The sequence below is a fragment of the Bubalus bubalis genome, chromosome 1 (assembly GCF_019923935.1).
Source record: "Bubalus bubalis isolate 160015118507 breed Murrah chromosome 1, NDDB_SH_1, whole genome shotgun sequence".
NCBI classification, from domain to species: Eukaryota; Metazoa; Chordata; class Mammalia; order Artiodactyla; family Bovidae; genus Bubalus; species Bubalus bubalis.
The window spans coordinates 28640656-28661192 of NC_059157.1; the positions used below are offsets into that span (position 1 = coordinate 28640656).

General features: G+C 40.1%; 2 long non-coding RNA genes across 3 annotated transcripts in view; both read right to left on the reverse strand.

Annotated features, from left to right (window-relative positions):
* Nucleotides 1–66: 66 nt before the first annotated feature.
* LOC102390065 lies at nucleotides 67–18020 on the reverse strand. Of its 2 annotated transcripts, XR_006549080.2 has the most exons (4): nucleotides 17014–18020; nucleotides 15185–15335; nucleotides 938–1110; nucleotides 67–573 (listed from the first exon to the last, which is right to left on the reverse strand). It is a non-coding gene; the product is annotated as an uncharacterized LOC102390065 (long non-coding RNA). The 2 variants fall into 2 exon arrangements; XR_006549081.2 differs by lacking the exons at nucleotides 67–573; nucleotides 938–1110 and adding an exon at nucleotides 9736–10097.
* Nucleotides 18021–19483: 1463 nt separating this feature from the next.
* LOC102390278 overlaps nucleotides 19484–20537 on the reverse strand; it is a 131037-nt gene continuing 129983 nt past the window's right edge. The window contains exon 4 of the long non-coding RNA XR_326983.4: nucleotides 19484–20321. This is a non-coding gene — a long non-coding RNA (uncharacterized LOC102390278). The remainder of the gene's footprint in view (nucleotides 20322–20537) is intronic.

Here is a 20537-nt window from a genome sequence, read left to right on the forward strand (position 1 = left end):
AACTGCCTCGTTGGGCTGTTAAAAAGATTAAGCGAGATAATCTATGTGCTTGGCTGATGGTATGTGAATGTTAGTTTGGGGCGTGGACAGCCTCTAAAATGGTCTGCAGTGATCCTAGCCTCTGGGTATTTGCATCCTGTGTAATCTCCTACCTTTGAGTGTGGACCATGACTCACTGCCAGAGAAAAGAATATAGCAAAAAGTAATCAGGATGCTACTTCCGAGAACTGGTTACAAAGAGACTGTGGCTTCTGTGTGGGACCACTCTCTTGCTCTCTCCTTAAACTTTGAGCCAAGCCAGCTGCCTGCCACATGTGAGCTGTTAGGTGAGGTTCCTTGTGGCAAGGAGCTGAGGGAGACCTCTTGCCAACAGCCAACAAGATACTGAATTCTGATGACAACATGAATGAGCTTGAAAATGAATTCTCACCTGTTGAACCATCACATAAGACCGCAGATGCAGTTCAAATGGATTGCAACCTTTTGAGAGACTTTGTCGCATTGGCATTCAGATTAACTGTGCCTGGATTCCTCATCCACAGGGATTCTCTGGTAGCTCAGATGGTAGTTTGCCTGCAATGCAGGAGATCTTGGTTCAATCCCTGGGTTGGGAAGATCCCCTGGAGAAGGAAATGGCAACCCACTCCAGTATTCTTGCCTGGAAAATCCCATGGCCAGCGGAACCTGCTGGGCTACAGTCACGAAGAGTTGGACATGACTGAGCTACTTCACTTTCACTTTAAATTTCCTCATCCACAGAAACCATGACATTAAAAAGTGTTTGTGATTTAAAATAATTTCTACATTTTGATGGAAGTCGTTATGAAATTTCAATATAGGAGAGTGTAGAGAGTCCCCTGGAAGGTAACATTTTTCTTCCCCACAAAGTTTTTGAAAAAGATAGGAAACAGGACTGGGAGATAGGAAATCAACGTACCTTTTTATTAATAAAAGCTGAGCTTTGGTATGTGGCTTGGTATGATAGCCGCATAATCTTTCGACTGAGTCACAGAGGTAGGCAGACTGAGAATCCTGTCTTGGACAGTACTGGATAAAACAGGCTTTTTCATGTGGCTGGAAAGAACAGGACTCTGGAGAAAGATTCTGTTACTGGGAAGAAACAAGAAAACAGAAGTCTTCCAGCAGCCAGATACCCGAAGGGAAAAAGGATTGAGTAGATCATGCTCAGTTTTATGACTCAAAGTTACTAGTTAACTAGGAGCAGCATGGATAATGAACAGGGCAAGTAAACCCAGGAGCCAACAACCATGGAGTCCCCTGCACCTAGAGGGAACTTAATCAGTATTGATTATGTAGCACTCCTAGTCTAATTCCAGCCTTTACAAACTACTTATGAAAATCATCACAATCACTGTACCATATCCATCATGTGGTTGTACTCCAACTTATTAAACTAATCACATCTTGTTAGAAATTTAGATTATTTCAAGTTTTTAGTGTTGTAAGTATTGCTGGTGTGAATATCTTTCTTATTTCCTTAGCATAAGTCCCCAAAAAGAGCACTGTTAATTCACAGGTTAAAGTGAAGTTGATCAGTCGTGTCTGACTCTTTGCGACCCCGTAGACTGTAGCCTACCAGGCTTCTCTGTCCATGGAATTTTTCAGGCAAGAGTGCTGGAGTGGGTTGCCATTTCCTTCTCCAGGGGATCTTCCCGACCCAGGGATTGAACCCAGGTCTCCCACATTGCAAGCAGACACTTTACCCTCTGAGCCACCAGAGAAGTCATTCACAAGTTATGAGCATTTAAATGTTTCCTCTATTCCTAGGGTTAGTTGCTCAGTCCTGTCCAACTCCATGCAACCCCATGGGCTGTAGCCAGCCAGGCTCCTCTGTCCCTGGAATCAGGCAAGAATACTGGAGTGGGTCATCATTCCTTTCTCCAGGGAATCTTCCCAACACAGGGATCGAACCCAGGTCTCCTTCATTGCAGGTGGATTCTTTACCATATGAGCCACCAGAAAGCCTATTTAGCAGTATATTGCTAAATAGGTCTCAAAGGGCTGATTAACTTTTTCTCTCATCAATGGAGTATAAAAATATGCTTCTGACCCTTGAAACCTTGGATTTTAGATGTTATTTGATAATCTTTGCTAATTTGATAAGTGGATCATATCTTGTCCTTATTTTAATTTGCAGTTCCTTGGTTATTGTTAAGGTTGAAGACTTTTCATTGTTAATTGGCCATTTGTATTTCCTTTCCCCTAAGTTATCTGCACGTTTCTGGTGTTCATGGATCCATTGGCATTATCCATCCTCATCCTTAGGGCAAACACTCAATTGCCCTCTCTTCTGGAGCTGTGTGATCCCACAGAGAAGAGGGACTGAGAAAATGCCACAGAATGTTTTCAAGTATTCATAATATTTCTGGAATAACCTTTTTTTGGATTTAATTTTTCAAGAGTGTTTCATACTCTATTGTTGTTGTTTAGTCACTAAGTTGTGTCTGACTCTTTTGCAGCCCCATGGATTGTAGCCCACCTGGATCCTCTGTCCATGGGATTTCCCAAGCAAGAGTACTAGAATAGGTTGCCATTCTCTTCTCCAGTGGGTCTTCCTGACCAGGAATTGAACTTGTGTTTCTTGCATTGCATTGAAGAAGGAAATGGCAACCCACTCCAGTATTCTTGCCTTGAAAATCCCATGGATGGAAGAGCCTGGTAGCTACAGTCCATGGGATCACAAAGAGTCGGACATGACTGAGCGACTTTCTTTCTTTCTTTCTTTTCTTGAATTGTAGGTGGATTCTTTACCACTGCACCACCAAGAAGCCTCATACTCTATTATGGCTCATCAGTTCAGTTCAGTCGCTTAGTCATGTCCGACTCTTTGCGAACCCATGAACTGCAGCACGCCAGGCTTCCCTGTCCATCACCAACTCCCGGAGTTCACCCAAACCCATGTCCATCGAGTCAGTGATGCCATCCAACCATCTCATCCTCTGTCATCCCCTTCTCCTCCTGCCCTCAATCTTTCCCAGCATCAGGGTCTTAATGACATTGAATATAGCATGATACAATGTCAGGTTTTGTTCTATGGGCTTTGCATAGATTAATGCACTGAATCCTCACACCGACTCTACCACGTAGCTACTATTTTTATAACCATTTACAGAAGAGGAAGCTAAGGAGAAAAAGCACTGAGTATCTGTTTTGCCCCAGGTAAAACAGATAACAGGTGGCAGAGCTTGAGAGTTTCCATGCCAGGGTGTGAGAGTTTATCCACTGATCTACCCAGTACAACACTGTGGTTAACCCTAGAGGATAATGGACTTAATTTTCCCTAACAAGTCATCCTCAATGAATAATGTGTCTCCACATTAAAAGGATAAGTGTTCTACATCACTCTGATAAGTTTTAATAAAATGATTGTTTTCAAAACTGAAGAAGTTTTTTTCTGATTATAAACGGTCTGTTTATTTTTATGTTTAAAATGTTCAGAGAGTTCATAAAAAGCAAAAAAATGATGCAAGTTCATCCTCCAGAAGTAGAAAAAGAGCAGTATAAAAAAATTCGAGCAATCTGAAATTCTACTTTCATATTATGGCAACAAAATCTGATGGGATGAGGGAGGGGATTAAAAGCATAAATCTTACTTGCTCTAAAAGACTTTCACACCACCCATTGACTCTATATATATATATATATATATAAAACACTAACATTTAGATGTTACTAAAGGAACATACAAACTGGGGGAAACTTAATTATTTAGGTACAAGATTTTTAAATTCAATTATAGAAACGAGATTTCACTTAAACAGAAGAAAAAAAGCATTTAAAAACAGCCCAGATAACCTTGGATATTTGGGTTGCTTCCTCTAATTCTATTTCCCCTTCTACTTAGAACACTAATTTGTTGCCTTTACTTTAACAAAAAAAATGTACCACACACTTAAGTTAATCAAACTTACATAGTAAATCATGGGTGAATACAATTTAGATGTACACTGCAGACCTGGAACCATGCTACTGAAAACTGATGACTTCCATTTTATGAAGTCATGAAATGACTGGCTGCTCTAAAAACTATGCCAAATATTTAAAATCAACTGAGATTGATTTTTGGTTATTGGGGCTATTCAAAAATCATATAATCCTAAAACTACAAGCATACACACACTGTTCACATTTAATTTTAAAAATTTAAACAATAATTTTTAAAGCCTAAAATAGTCTTTACTCGAAAATCCTTTAAAACTAAACATTGATTATTCTTCTAAAATCATTAATTATCTCATGCCTTAATTGTCAGTGTTACCAAGTGAGAATTGATCCCAAATATATATTTTCTGGTGTTAATACCTATTTCACCTGTTTCAAAATACTGTGAAAAATTATACTTCACAATGTAGGGACATGATATGCTCAAGTAAAGGCAAGCACCATATGTTCATCCTCTTGTTAACAATATACCTGGTTCATAGTAGACATGAAGCCAATAATTGTTGCCCATATTTTCTATCTAAAGGTAAATATATTAGATCTTGAATGTTTTCTATTTTCATGCCAGTATATCACTAAACTTCTCTTTCACTGGGTGTTTAAAATGCACAGGCTTAAGAAGAATAAAAAAATAGGATCAGTTACTTTGGCAGCAATCCAGTGAATGTCTGTTCTTGACCTCTTTTGAATCTCTTTGATTAAAAATCAAATATTTGATTGGATTTAAACTGTAGGGTTTTTCCCCCCTTTCTCTGTTTTTACTTTATCTTCCACCCAATGTGGTAAGTACTGGCCTATACGGAGTTGCACAATACAGAAAAAAGGGCAGAACCAAGGTATATCCTAACTTTGCTTCTTACTGATTTGTAACTCTGAGCAAATTTCCCATTTGCAAAATAATAGGATCTAATATTGTTCCCTCCTAACATCACCTAACAAAATCATAATACTACCCATCATCATAATATTTAACAAGTGCCACAATCCTTGCCTATTCTTAGGTACACTGTAATTTCTTTTCAATGTTATTTTTATTTCTAATTATCCAAGGTAATCAAAGATGTGCTTTTTTCAAAAATAGACATCCACCAAAAAATATAAAAATTCTAAAAATGTGGATGGGAAAAACCCAAAAAAGATAAACATTTGGAAAATCTGACAAAGAGTTGAAATGTTCTAAAATAGATGACACAATGATGACATACTATGTGACAGTGAGTAAGTCCTGTCTTTTCTATTTCTGGTTTTGTTCAGAGCCAGCCAGGGGACAGGAGGGAGTCGACAGCTCACGTGATTATACATTCCCTAGCTCTGTTGCTGGGCCTGAAGGTGCTTGGTGTGTCTCTCATTTCTAAGAGAAATGAGATGCGCCTTAGTCAGTGTGAGGCTAGCCTATAAGATGGTATGGGCTCATCCTGGCACTGGGGTGCTCTGGATTGTCCCATCAGTCCAGCAGCCATGAGGACTTGTCCGTCACTAGATGGGGGAGCAACCCTAAGTACCGTATTTCCATGCAATAGTGCACAAAGGTACCCAGCAGGTGACACCATAGAAGAGTCTCCTCGCCCCCTTCTATCTTTGCAGGGAGGCCCTAGAAGTCTTCCTGTTTTATCTCATTGTCCAGTGGAGGTTATGCCTACTTCTTGAACATACCTCTGTGCCCTAAGATCAAAGTAACCTGAACCAAATCAGGGTTCTGGTGGGAAAGAAGGGGGTCAGAGGTAGGATATTTTAGATAGGCAATATAGTGTACCTAATTTAGATGAACATATTTAATACAACAAGGTAGGGGAAGATTTTAACTTTTTTAACGACAGCAACAAAAACCCTGAGGTTCAAATACAATAAGTAACTTGTCATAGACCACAAGACTACATAGGAATGGAGCAGGATTGAAATTCAAGTTTCTCTCGCTAGAAATAGTTTTATTCTTAATATCAAGTTCATGTATTAACTCCCTTTTGACTGTTAAATAATTTAACTGAAATGAGTATGTTTGTTTTAGCTTTGTATGTGTACAAATTTATGGGATAAATAAAAATAATTCCCTCAATTCTATTTGGTAAGATATTAATTTCCATAAAGATATTGAAAGGCTTAAGTAGAATTTACAAAAGAAAGAGGCTAGAACATCAGGAAATAGTAGAGTTGAACACCGAGTAGATAGAGAGCCATGGGGCTTACTTTGTTTTAAAAGACAAAACCAGCTACTAGTTATAAGGCAAGAAAATTATTACCATTAATAATGAATGACAGTAATACACCAGCAGTAACTGAGATTCCTACAGTCTTTTATGTTAGTTTAATGATGTAGGAAACAAGATACTATTTATTCTAGTTTTGCTATTGACTTCTACATTTTACTGGTGATATATTTTAACAGATTTCAGTATCACTTGTGATCATCTAAATGGTGATAAGAGACACCACCATCTACTGGAGACAGTGGGTGACCTACAGACCTTTCACAGTAGAATGTTTTTGAGGCAGACTTGTTTTACTTATGCTAATGATAAAGCGAGTTTCCTTTTTTAAAGCACATTTCAGCTGGTCTAAATACAGCAGAGTCCCTGAAGGAAGCCATATTTAAATTAACTCTCCTTTGTATGGCTTTAAATTCTCACACTGACTGTTTGATTTTGCAATTTTTCTTACTGCCTGGCAAGGGCAAGTAATTCTGTATGCTAAAATACTATGTTCAAAATTGGCACAGTTATTAGTAACTGCAAGGATTTACCCAACAATTATTTGTGCAATTATTTATATTTCAAAAAATACCTTTCTGTTGAATGAGTACTTACAATATAGATTTCCATCATTAGAATTAATTAGGCATAAAAAATATCAGTGTGCATTCACAAAGATGCAGTGTCGGATTGCCTTCCATAAAGTCTCATGTTCAAAGCAAGGATTTATGTAGAATTTCATGTAGAAATGTATCTATAATCACTGTGTTTCTACCTTCAAACTGAGCATAAGGCTTAGGGCGGCAATATCTTACACCTACACACTGCAGCTGCGTTAGTTCTCTCATCTTTTTTATTCTCTTCTTACCTTTAATTAAAATGCATTAAAGAAAGAAAAAAGACACAGATGGTTGTAGAAAGCAGCATTTAAATGGAAACGATTGCTCTAAATGCTGCTGTTTAGGAAATATATGGCATGGTGTGCAGCTTTGCAAGGTGTCAACAAGTACACACGAGATAACGTTAAGGATTATCGATTATGATGCTGGTTGGAGTAAAAGGACTATTCCTGGGATCTGACTTCCAGATGGAACTTTTCAGTCTATAAGCCAAGGCAACTCCTGAATCTTTCACTTTTTGAAATCATGTGTGTTTTCATAAAATTTACAAATGCATATAGCATTGAGTTACTTTTCCATTGCTGCTATAGAAAGTTACCACAAGCTTGGTGGTTCACAGCATACAACTATTGTATTAAGAGTTCTGGAGGTCAGAAGTCTGAAATGGTTTTTCTGGGCTAGAGACAAAGTGTTGGAAGGATTTCGCTCCTCTCTGGAGGGTCTGGAGGAGAATCCGTCTCCTTGCCTTTTCCAGCTTCTGCAAGCTGTCCTTATGGCTTGGCTCCCCTCCATCTACAAAGCAAGCAATGGCCAGTCCACTCATAACCTATTCCTCTGACACTGACTCTTCTGCCTTCCTCTATATTATGGACCTTGGTGATTACACTGACCCCAAATGGACAATCCAGGATAATCTATCTCAAAACCAGCAGATTAGCAAATATGACTTCATCTGCTACCTTAATTCCCATTTCAGTTCAGTTCAGTCGCTCAGTCATGACTGACTCTTTGCGACCCCATGAACCGCAGCACGCCAGGCCTCCCTGTCCATCACCAACTTGCAGAGTCCACCCAAACCCATGTCCATCAAGTCAGTGATGCCATCTAGCCATCTCATTCTCTGTCGTCCCCTTATCCTCCTGCCCTCAATCTTTCCCAGCATCAGGGTCTTTTCCAATGAGTCAACTCTTTGCATCAGGTGGCTGAAGTATTGGAGTTTCAGCTTCAACATCAGTCCTTCCAATGAACACCCAGGACTGATCTCCTTTAGGATGGACTGGTTGGATCTCCTTGCAGTCCAAGGGACTCTCAAGAGTCTTCTCCAACACCACAGTTCAAAACCATCAATTCTTCGGCACTCAGCTTTCTTTACAGTCCAACTCTCACATCCGTACATGACCACTGGAAAAACCACAGCCTTGACTAGATGGACCTTTGATGACAAAGTAATGTGTCTGCTTTTTAATATGCTGTCTAGGTTGGTCATAACTTTCCTTAAGGAGTAAGATGCTTAAGGAGTAAGCATCTTCTAATTTCATGGCTGCAATCACCATCTGCAGTGATTCTGGAGCCCAAAAAAATAAAGTCAGTCACTGTTTCCCCACCTATTTGCCATGGAGTGATGGGACCAGATGCCATGATCCTAGTTTTCCAAATGTTGAGCTTTAAGCCAACTTTTTCACTCTCCTCTTTCACCAAGTAATTTAACATATGCAAAGGTTGCAAGTATTAAGTCAGGGCATTTTTCTAAGAGGCCATTGTTCTGCCAACCACAGACAGACACAGATATACCCCACTCTAATACAATTAGAAGTATAAATATTTAGTATTCCAGTATTTTCACTCAAAGATTTGACATATTTAAATATGTATAAACCACGCATATTTGAGCACTATATAACCTATGTATGCAAGTAATTACCACTTTGTATAATAAATGTACAGGCAAATTCATAAACACTCCTAAACAAAACAAGTCATGTGTTAAATGCACAAAATTAAGTCTAAGCTCTTCTGCTTCACTTCCCTGGTTTTTACCTTGGCTGCTGTGTCATACTTTATCCACCTACTTGTTCTAATAAGGTGTTCACCACACACCTCTGTTTCAAAAAACAAAGGCATATAATCACATATGTACACATACAAACCCACTTATGAGCACACATCCATACACCTAATCAGGTTTCTGAATCAGTCTCTCTAAGGGAAGGAAAGCTTTTTCATCCTGATTTCCAAGGATTCACCTTGCAGTTGCTGTTGCAAAATCCACTCCCATGATGTTTCCAGGACTGAAGCCACTCTAATCCCATGATTTCTAATTCTAAGAAGGCTCTGGTTACACCTGCATTCAAAGTCTGAGTCCCCCATCTCCTTGCAATGTAGGCATACACCATACATCCTGGTTTACCTCTAAGTGTAGACTCACATTCTGAGGAATTGTATTTTGATTTCTAGGAGGATCCTAGAATCCTGACTGCATGTTGACGGCATTAGGTTTAGATTGTAAGATCTTGCACACTCAAATTAATTTCTGGCATGGCTACCAGGAGGAAAATCATATTTATTACACAATGAGTTTTGTTCTATTGAAAATGGAAGAGGAGTTACACTGGCAGAATTCACTCTGTCTTAAGTAACATGCTCAACCTAAAACAGCTTATTAGGCAACTAAATTCCCTAAAAATTTTATTCTTCTAAGACATTAAATCATTGCAATAAATATTTACTAAACACCTATTAAGAGCCAGGCTCAGCTCTAGGTACATGGGATACACGAGCATACAAAAGAGAAAAATGACCCACGTCTAACATGTGTCATGTCACAGAGCAGAGCAGTACACTCAGGCCACCTCAGATAAGGGGCTTCCCTGGTGGCTCAGACAGTAAAGAATCCACCTGCAACGTGGGAGACCTGGGTTCGATCCCTGGGTTGAGAAATACAGGACTTTGTCATAAGAAGCCACAACTCAGGAAGGAAACAATGGCAGACTGCCTTTCTCATGGTCTTGTTCTTCCCTAGACCTGCTTCTCCTTCCATTCCTATTGTACCTCGTAATTTACCTTTTGGTGTATTCTTTTACATACTCACTCATCACTAGAACGTAAGCTTCAAGACAGCAGTCAGGGGATCTCCTTGATGTTGATCATAGCAGAATCTTCATGGCTCAGAACAGTGTCTGGCAGATAGTAGATTCTCAAGAATTTATTTGTTGAATGAATGAATAAATAAATAAGTGAACTTTGCCTCTTGGTCCATTCCTGATTACTCTCTTCCTTGGCTCCCATGTCATATTTTATCCAGTCTATGATCTGTCTTTATTGGCATATACTGAAAAAAGAAAAGTACTAGCATTTTGTAACTGTAGCTCTCATAGTTTTCATTTCTTCATCTGTAAATTGAGAGTAATAAAGGTTTTACTGGCTATCTACTGCTGTATAATAAATGGCCCCCCAATTTAGTGGCATATAACCATAAAAAACAATAAAAGTGTATTATTTCATATAATTTTTAGGTGCCAGGAATCTGGAATTAGCTTCACTGGGTTCGTAGCACCAGGGTCTACTAGCCAAAGGCTCTCATGAGGTTGCACTTAGGAAACTGGCTAGAGCTGCATTCATCGGAGGCTTAACTAGGGCTGAAGCTTTATTTCTGGGCTTATTTCTGCATTGTGGGCAAATAATGCAGGTTGTTGATCGGAAGCCTCAGTTCCTCAGTTTGTGGTCCTTTTCACAGAACTGCCTGGAGTGTCCTAATGACATGGAGCTGGCTTCCTTCAGAGCGACCCAAGAGTGGGCAAGGCAGAAGCCACGTGGTTTGTGTCACCTAGCCTCGAAAGCCACACACCATCCTTTCTGCAGTATCCTACCAGTTACACAGGTCAGCCCTGTTCACTGTAAGACAAGACTGCACAGAGACACCAATACCGGGAGGTGAGGATCACGGGGGAATCATCTTCAAGTCTGGCCACCAGAAGATATTTACCAGGATGGTGGCTGGTGTTTAAATAAATCAGACATGTCAAGTACCTGGCATGGTGCCAAGTACATAGTTATTAGGAAATATCAGCTCTGTTTGGTTGCTCAGGTTTCGCTGAGCTTTTTTTTTTTTTTTAATATGTATTTAGTGATAGAAGATTCTCTCAGTGCTTTCTGTAGACATCTGCCTTTATCTGCGGAATTCACTGTCTTTCTTATCCATTCATTCAACAAGTCTGCCTTCCTCAAATCCTGTAGAATGTGTCAACCTTATGCACCTAAAATAAACATTCTTGACACCAACCACAAGGTGAAGTAATGACCCTCGATGGTATGAGAATGCACTATTTCTTGGCATCTGTGCAATGATATTATCTCCTGGATTTCCAGGGTACACCTGAGGTCTGGTGGCCGTAAGTAAGTTGGCCACCTTCTCTAGCTCACCCTGATCACTTTGACCCTTTCAACATTACGTTCTCTGCTTCCAGCCTCTCTGCACACAGAGAGAAGTCTATCATGGCCTCAGTCTGGATGTCATGAAAGCAGATCTCTGTGGCCTCAGTAATACAGAGCTGTGCAAAAATGAAAGGGATAAGGAAGTGGATGAGTACAAGACTTTGACAGAGGACTGAAGACCAAGCTGGGAGCAAAGGAAAAAAAAAAATATCCTTCTAAAACAAACTTTTCATCAAATCTGAGATCAAATCATAGGAAAAGGAGAAATTTTGAAAACCTCATTCTCCTTGATTTTGTTTTGAATGATAAGCTGTTGATGAGTGCTCTCCTATATGCATTATTTTTGCACATTTGAAGAAACTAATCATAAGCCTGCCCTGAAGCTGGCACCTGTTTAATTCTGTACTTCCAGCAATGGTGCCACAGGAGCAGAGGCCTCACTTCGGGTAGTTAGCCCAAGATTAAACTTCAGCTGGAACACTGGGAGAAGCTGGTATGCTGAGTCAATACCAAGTACCAGGTTTAATTTGATGTTTTCCATGCACGATCAAAACTGTGGTTTTTTCTAACTGTGGAGCCATTGCCTCCTCTGCTTTCTTTTATGGGTTCCCCGTCGAGTGTGTGTTATGTTCTGATATTTGATATTGATCGTGCAGGTTCTATTTCAAGGGTGATAATAAACCTGGTACCAAAGCTGTGTTAGTGAAGGTGACTATTAACCTTTCTTCTAATATGGTCAATTGATTTTGCCTTGTGGCACAAACTGATTTCCACTATGATCTGCTGATGACTTCAATTTAAATATCACATACAGATGAAGAATTAGAAATGGAAGAGAAATCCTTGTCTGGATTTTTGCACAGAGCGCTGAAAAGAGTTATCCCTCCTTACATCCAGACTATTATTATAAATGTTGCCATTAAGGAATTCATAGACAAATTAAAGCCTTTTATTATCTGCTATGTGGGGATGAACATGTACAGAATATCAGATTTTTCCATTTACTTAGGAAGGTAAAGATCAACATGCCAAAAATCTTGAAGCAATTTTAAGATCAAAATGATCCTTGCCATTGTGTGGTGAAACAAAGTTAAGTTTTAGAATTAGATAAAACAGACTTACTGTCCTCAGTTTCTTTATCTGCCAAGAAAACAAAGAATTCCTGCTCGTTAGTTCTGTGAAGGTTAAATTATTTAACATCTGCAACACCTAGAAGAATACTAGGTGAATGTTGAGTAAAATGTGAGTTCTCTTCTTTCTTGGAATGGTTTTTACAATACATGTACAATTGTTGTTATTGTTTCTTCATTTCTGGGTCTAAAGAATCTCAGGTATTATTCTCATTTGCTACAACAGATTTCCTTCATATCCCATATTGGCTGGGTTACAGATGAGTTACCCAGTGACTGATTGAGAAATAGATCTCTGAACATTTTATTGTCATCTTAAAACGTGAATATAGGTTGGATCAGAACTGGTTTGGCATTAATCAAAATATATGCAACACTTACAGTTGTTCTTTATATGGCAGTTTTCACTGGTGCCTTGTGACCTGTTCACTATCGTGGGTGAAAGTCCAGTAAATTTCATTTTTGTAGTTTAAAAAGCTTTATTTCTAAATGATTAGTTGGCTAGAAAAATGATAAACATCCTAACTCAAGACTTGGGTGAGAAAGAGATCTGATAACTACTTGTAAATTCTCCACTGCAAACAAAATCAGCATTTATATGACGTAAGAAACAGGTCGACCCATTATCAGCCCTTGGCTTCCCTGGTGGCTCAGATGGTAAAGCGTCTGCCTGCAATGCGGAAGACCCGGGTTTGATCCCTGGGTCAGGAAGATCCCCTGGAGAAGGAAATAGCAACCCACTCCAGTATTCTTGCTTGAAAAATTCCATGGACTGAGAAGCCTGGTAGGCTACAATCCATGGGGTTGCAAAGAGTCAGACACGACTGGGAACGTCACTTCACTTCACACGTGATTTTAAGTTTCCAAAACTAGAATTAAAAAGATATCCAACAAGGACCAAATGGGAACATGATACATGTGTTTCTAGAGTTACTTAGAAATTACTTTGTAAAACGAACTTTGATATTCATGGATTGAGAAATAAAGATGCCTCTAGATAGCTTAAAGCAGCATTATGAAGGTGGACACATGCTGTATTAGCATAGCATTTACTCCTGTTCGAGTAGAAGCCAAACTTCTATTTCTTTATATTATGCCTTCTGGAGACCAGGAGGAGAAAACCAATTTACTTAAGAATTAAAACAATAACTTTGAAAACAAAGCCCCAGGAAGCTCAGGACATGGTAATAATTGTACCTCCAGAATGAGGCAGCAAAATCTGTATCTTTTATTGAAAAAGACTGGGGTGGACAACAGCTGTAAAAATAATTTGGAGATTTTAGTGACTTAAAAATGGGAAGACAAATGCTATGAGGTTTTTACTGAAAACCTTGTGCTAAAGAAATTAATACATATCCAAAGCTATGGCATATGCATATTGTGTTTGGAAATATCCTGATGTGTTTAATGCAAATTCTTAAACACATGAGGATAAGTTTGGTCACTAGGTCATGTCCAGCTCTTTTACAACCCCCATGGACTGTAGCCCACCAGGCTCCTCTGTCCATGGGATATCCGAAGCAAGAATAATGGAAGGGGTTGCCATTTCCTTCTCCAAGGAATCTTCCTGATCCAGGGATCAAACCAGGTCTCCTGCTTGGCAGGCAGATTCTTTACCATTCTTTACCACCATATATTACCTCAAGTAATACATTCAAGGCACTGTATGCATCTCATCCATGGTTTAAATTTGGATTAAGAGGCAAAACAGAGTTTGTTTATTATATGAAAGATAATTTAATAATCAGTGAGTTAAAACTGCTAATTGACTCAACTCAATAAAATGTCTTTTTACACTAACTCTCAGTAGTCAGTTTCCCTGAATTTGTTATGCCTGTGACTGCTGGAAAACCATGGCCTTCCTTGGTATGATAGCTGACATGGGTTTGACTTCTCGCTGTATTTGCTTGCTCAGTTGATTTGGTAATATTCATTTCTCCTTAGATTTTCTGTATTCCTGTTCTGAAACACTTTTTCTCTCTACATATGGAATTTTATTACCAAAAGGTAAGTGGGCTTCCCTGGTAGCTCAGACAGTAAGGAATCTGCCTGCAATGCAAGAGACCTGGGTTCGATCCCTGGTTTGGGAAGATTCCCTGAGAAGAAAATGGCCAACCACTCCAGTATTCTTGCCTGGAGAATTCCATGGACTAACGAGCCTGGTAGGCTACAGTTCATGGGGTTGCAAAGAGTCTGACACAACTGAGCAACCAACACAAGAACGACGTTAAAGTACAAAGACAGTATGTTTGTTGAAGGAATTATCTGAGGGGCTGCAGATAGCAAAATGCTTGTGTAAACTAAAAAATGCTTTCTTATAAGAAACTCGTTCAGCAACTTAAATCTGTGTGTCTGTAGGCAGATTTTATAAACTCAGGGCTGGGACTACTTGAGAGACCAATTTTGTTGCTTTGGCCTTAGTTCTAGAAAGAATTACTTAGATTTTTTTTTTTTTTAATTGCTTGAAACTTTCACAGTCCTCTAGGAGTTAAGAACATAGGCTCATTGACTTTATATGAGCCACACCTGACTCTCTTGATCTGGCCACATTTTTTATTTTTTAGCCATACCACACAGCATGTGAGATCTTAGATCTCTGACCAGAGATGGAACCCAGGTCTGGGTTCCATCTGCAGTGGAAGTGTGGAGTCTTAACCACTGAACCACCAGGGGAGTCCCTCTGTCACTTCTGGAGTGACCTCTGCCTCCTTCCCTCTTTAAGCCCCAGTTTCCTCATCTGGAGAAATCACGCCTAGTAGTACCTAGTCTTCATGTTGTAAGGATCAGATTGGGTTTCCTTGTAACAGTACAAAGCACAAGTGATTGGTGCATTTAAGTTTGCAAAACTTTTTACCTTTATTCTCTGTAGATGTTGGTTGGATTCATTCTTTCCTGAAGAGTTCTGAGCAGTCTTCTTGCCTTCTCATCAACGTCTTCACTCTGTGGAAACTGCTCTTCCAGGTAAACACAGCAAAGGAGATCTTTGACTCTCCAGAGCTCCTTCTCTAGTGGGGGTAAATATGCACAGAAGCAGCTCAGAACAACAGTGTGGATGATAACTGTTAGAGCAGAAACATAGCGTTGTTAAATTAACTTCAGGAGTTCAGGAAGAAGGCTGGTTGTTTAACTTTCAAGTCCAGAGCAGAATGAGAACGCAGAGGCCCTAGTTCAAATTTCAAGAGCAGAGTATGAAGCTGGCACTGGTCACTTCTGAGCTTGGGGCCATGTGTGACTGTGCGTGTCCCACACCTAAGAGGTGGATCCAGACTGGATGGGCACATTCATTTCAGGCAAGAAAATTACAGATCTATTTGTTGAGAGAGCTAGCAGATCAACTAGACCTTGGAGGATGGAAAGAACTTTGAAGAATGGATAGAACGGTCTGGACAAAAGAAAAAAATTGTGTTGCACCTCCCCTGCCCCACTCCATGGAATTAAAAATAGGTTTTTTTTTTTTAATGAGACTTACTAGGGAAAAGACATTTTGACAATAGAAAGGGAAGGGAGATGAGATAACAGAACTAAATTTGAATTTTCTAATAAGAAAAAAGCAACCCAAAGGATTTTGAGAATTGATGCAGGATCAGATCAATTTAGGAAGATGTCTCTGGTGGCAGCAAAACAGAACTGACTTGATGAAGGAGGCACAGGCAGCCGGAACTCTGCAGGTGCGAGTGACGTGTTCCTTAACTGGGGAGTGGCAAAGTTCTCCGTTTCTATTCTCCGCAATGTGATGTGTGCTTTTTCCTTCCCCCACACAAAGCAACGATCTGTTTCTGTTCTGAAGACATCTCCAATTATAGAGTGCCGGCCAGAGAAAAACATAATGGAATTTTAACCAGATTTCTTTATCTCTGTAGACAGCTTTTCAGGAACATCTCCATTTGGGTTATAGAAGGAGAGCCTGAGAACACCCAAATGTGCCTTGAAAACCTATCATCTTTTCTTGGCCTTTCAGATAGAATTGCATTCCAGAAACACCAGGTCACTCTGTATTCCAGGTCATGCCTTGAAGACAGCACGGGTAAGCCCTCACCCTCTCCGTCGTCAAAGAGAAGAGCAAGTCGCTACATGTTGCTGTGTCTGCCTCTCATCCTGACAAACTGTCTTTCTTCAACACTGGGAAATGCAAACCTTCTTCTTTCCTTTTCTGTTTTTCTTATAATAACTCAGCTTTGAGTCAGAGGTACAGGTTCAGCCTCCCCCAAGTGCTGCTGTCAAATAGAAGGAGTTCCTTTTGTCCCCTAATTTACCATGTCTTGCTGCTGCTAAGTCGTTTAGTCGTGTCCAGCTCTGTGTGACCCCATAGACGGCAGCCCACCAGGCTCCACCATCCCTGGGATGCTCCAGGCAAGAACACTGGAGTGGTAAGGAAAGCTAAAAAGCTCAGGACTACAAGGATAGGATCAGCTATCCCTGAGAACGGAGAATGCACACAGGGAGCTGTATTTCAGCACCTAGGAGATACAGGGAATGGAATCTTCTCCTGTGTCACATATCAAAGAACCGGAAGAAAAAGACAAATATAAGTTAATGTCAATGGAGTATTAAAACTAATAAATGATGTTAAGGAAGAACTCTCCTTAAGGTAATTTCAGAGCTTTTTTTCTTTTCTTTTGCTCCTCCATTAAACTTTTACTATTGCTGTTAAACTTAAGTCTTTTCAAGCCTCAGATTCCTTACCTGGGAAAGGAACAGATACTTGCTAAGATCCCTTCAGCATAAGAACATGGCCTTGACATTCTCTGGCTTGATGAATCTCTGTCTCGGGTGCCTGTGTAGGGGGTGAGAGAAAAGGGTTCACATTCCTGCCTAAATACTTGCCTGCAAAACGCCCATTCCCTTGACTGCAGCACTCACCTCCATAAATGTATTTCTTAAACACGGGTAGTTACCTTGTTATTTTCTCCAGGATAATGTGTAGATTACAGGCAATAATTAACATTCCTCCCACCACGTGCAGCCAGTTGAGGACTGAGTCAGCAGCTGCCTGTCCAGCTCAGAGTGTGGGGTGCAGGTAGGGGGCAGAGCAGATGTATTCAGAGGAATCAGAAAACACGTGCATTTCCAGGGCTCTAAGAATCGAGGCTCAGCAGCCCCTTGAAATAGAATTTCCTCTGCAGGTCTCTTTCATAATTCCAACCAGACTTTAATAACTTGTTTTCATTTTAGTTGCTCTTTTAAAAACTCTGACCATTCACTTTTTGCATTTCTAAGATGCTATACACACATAGAAAGATGTCTGATATTTGCACAGAGATAATTTTGCTATTTGGAATATGCACAGCAATAAGAGCTAAGAGAAATGGCCCTTGGGAAATCTCTATTTTCTGGAATCTGGATTGTAGAAAAAAGCTACATCAGAATGCCATAGTATGCCAAAGAGTGAAGTGAATAATGGGGCAGGGATCTACCATGGTCCAGGAAGCAAAGTCTTCCCAAGGGACCACAAAGGTAGTAAGTGTGGTTGGGAGATTGTGAGTATGAGAAAGCTGTAGGCATTTACTGCTCCCCTAGAAAAGGCTTATGGGGTGAGGATGGGCAGTTTCTTAGAGCATTTTTCACTCACTGGCTCAGTTGTGTCTGACTCTTTGTGATCCCATGGACTACAGCACACCAAGCTTCCCTATCCTTCACTATCTCTTGAAGTTTGCTCAAACTCATGTCCATTGAATCAGTGATGCCATCCAACCATCTCATCATCTGTCATCCCCTTCTCCTCCCGCTTTCAATCTTTCCCAGCATCAGGGTCTTTTCAAACGAGTAAGCTCTTCACATCAGGTGGCCAAAGTATTGGAGTTTCAGCTTCAACATCACTCCCTCCAATGAACACCCAGGACTGATCTTTAGGATGGACTGGTTGGATCTCCTTGCAGTCCAAGGGACTCTCAAGAGTCTTCTCCAAAACCACAGTTCAAAAGCATCAATTCTTCAGTGCTGAGCCTTTATGGTCCAGCTCTCATATCTGTACATAACTCCTGGAAAAACCATAGCTTTGACTAGATGGACCTTTGTCAGCAATGTGATATCTCTGCTTTTTAATACTCAGAAATACTTCCAAGAAGGTGCCAGGAATAATTCTGAACTTCTGTCATTGAGCTGCAGAAATAGAGCAAGAAATTGCGATGTTAGGGGGCAAGAATACTATAGCTAGTTGTCTAAAAATACTAACAACCATGATGCCAGTGCTTCAATGTCTTTAGATTTTTTAGTCACTGGGATATGGAGTGCAGATATCTATTGATGGACAATAATATTAGAACCACACACCAGTAACCTGCCTCCCAGTCTGTGTACTCGCACGTGTAATATTTCCCGCCTTTTTAATTTATATTGAAAACAAGGTTCAAAGAAGTTTATTTGTATACATAGAGCTGATTCACTTTGCCAGGCAGTTGAAACTAACACAACATTGTAAGACAACTATACTGCAGTAAAAACTAATTTTAAAAAGATTTTAGTGACTTTGCCCCCACGTCACTTGGAAAAGGGCAGAGTTTATAGATCCCAAGGTGTAGACAGTTTTTTATTTTTATAACTGGAAATGCAAATCAAACCTACAATGAGGTATTATGTCACACTGGTCAGAATGGTTATCGTCAAAAAACCTACAGACAATAAATGCTGGAGAGGGTGTGGAGAAAACACCACCCTCCTACCCTGTTGGTGGGAATGTAAGTTGGTGTAGCGGCCATATACTGAGTGAAAACTATAATTCAAAAACACACTGCACCCAAATATTCACTGCAGCAGTATTTACAATGCATGGGAAATCTTGTTGATTGCCTGCATTATAACAGCTTTACTTCTCAAGTGAGGATGGTTTTACTTGAGCACAAGTCTTTTCATTTTCTTTAAACCACTCACCACGTTGTTTCCGTCTCATTCTTCTTTAAAATAGTTTGTCAGTTTTAATTTGTTTCAATTAGAATATTATGCACAGATATGACGAAGAAGGCAATGGCACCCCACTCCAGCACTCTTGCCTGGAAAATCCCATGGACGGAGGAGTCTGGTAGGCTGCAGTCCATGAGGTCGCTAAGAGTCAGACACGACTGAGCGACTTCACTTTGACTTTTCACTTTCATGCATTGGAGGAGAAAATGGCAACCCACTCCAGTGTTCTTGCCTGGAGAATCCCAGGGACGGGGGAGCCTGGTGGGCTGCCGTCTATGGGGTCGCACAGAGTCGGACACGACTGAAGCAACTTAGCAGCAGCAGCAGCACAGATATGAACACAATGAGGAGGAATTTCTCTTTTGCTTCTACGTTTTGAAATTCCGTTTGATGACGATATTAGTACCTTTGAATTTGTGATTATTTTTGTTTTCTTTCATTTTTGCCTCTATTTCTGGTATGCCTACATAGAATCAAAATGCAAGAATTTGCAGCAGAAGGGACAGAATGGTTCAATCCAAACAGTCACTGATATTTGGTGAACTTGGCAAAATGCACAAAACATAAGTCATGAGTTTTAATTTCTGCTCCATTACCAATTCAGTTATATTTTTTTTTACTAGAGTCAGTGGGTGAATTTGAATTAAATACCAAAGTTTACGTTGGATTTGAAAGAAAGTTTGCATTCCTTTGAAAGCCATGAGCTGCCTAGAGTACTTCTCTCCTTTTACCTTTACCATCTTGCTGTAGAAGGTCATGCATCTCACAGTATGTATCTCTCTGTTACAATTTGCTTCCAGCTGAGCAGAAAGGCTGAACCAAGTTCAATGTGTCTAACACACCTCTCATGGGCACAGGAGGCTGCAGATGCTGGCAGAGTCAGAGAAGCACTGGATCCCTCTTTATTGGCATGTTGCAGCCAATTGATGCTCCGTGGATTCCTTGCTCCATGTCCGATACAGCCCTTTATAATCCTTCCAATTTCGTTGAGCTGCTGAAGCTCACTGTCTCTGCTGGACCTCAGAGACACACAGGTCAGTGGTCAAGGAGAAAGTCTTAAAGAGCTCTGAGTCAATTTGCTTCTTTCCTGGTCACTGTGGCAATGTTACAATGAAAAGAAAGAAAGGACAGTTGTATTCATCAACAAATTCTAAACATGGACTAAGTAAAATATGTCAAAGCCAAAGAGCATGTGATTTCACTATATGTGGAAATGTAAACAAAACAAATGAACAAATGTAACAAAATGGAAACAGTGTCAGAGAACAAACAAGTGTTGCCAGAGGGGGACAGGGGGTTGGAGAGAAGGT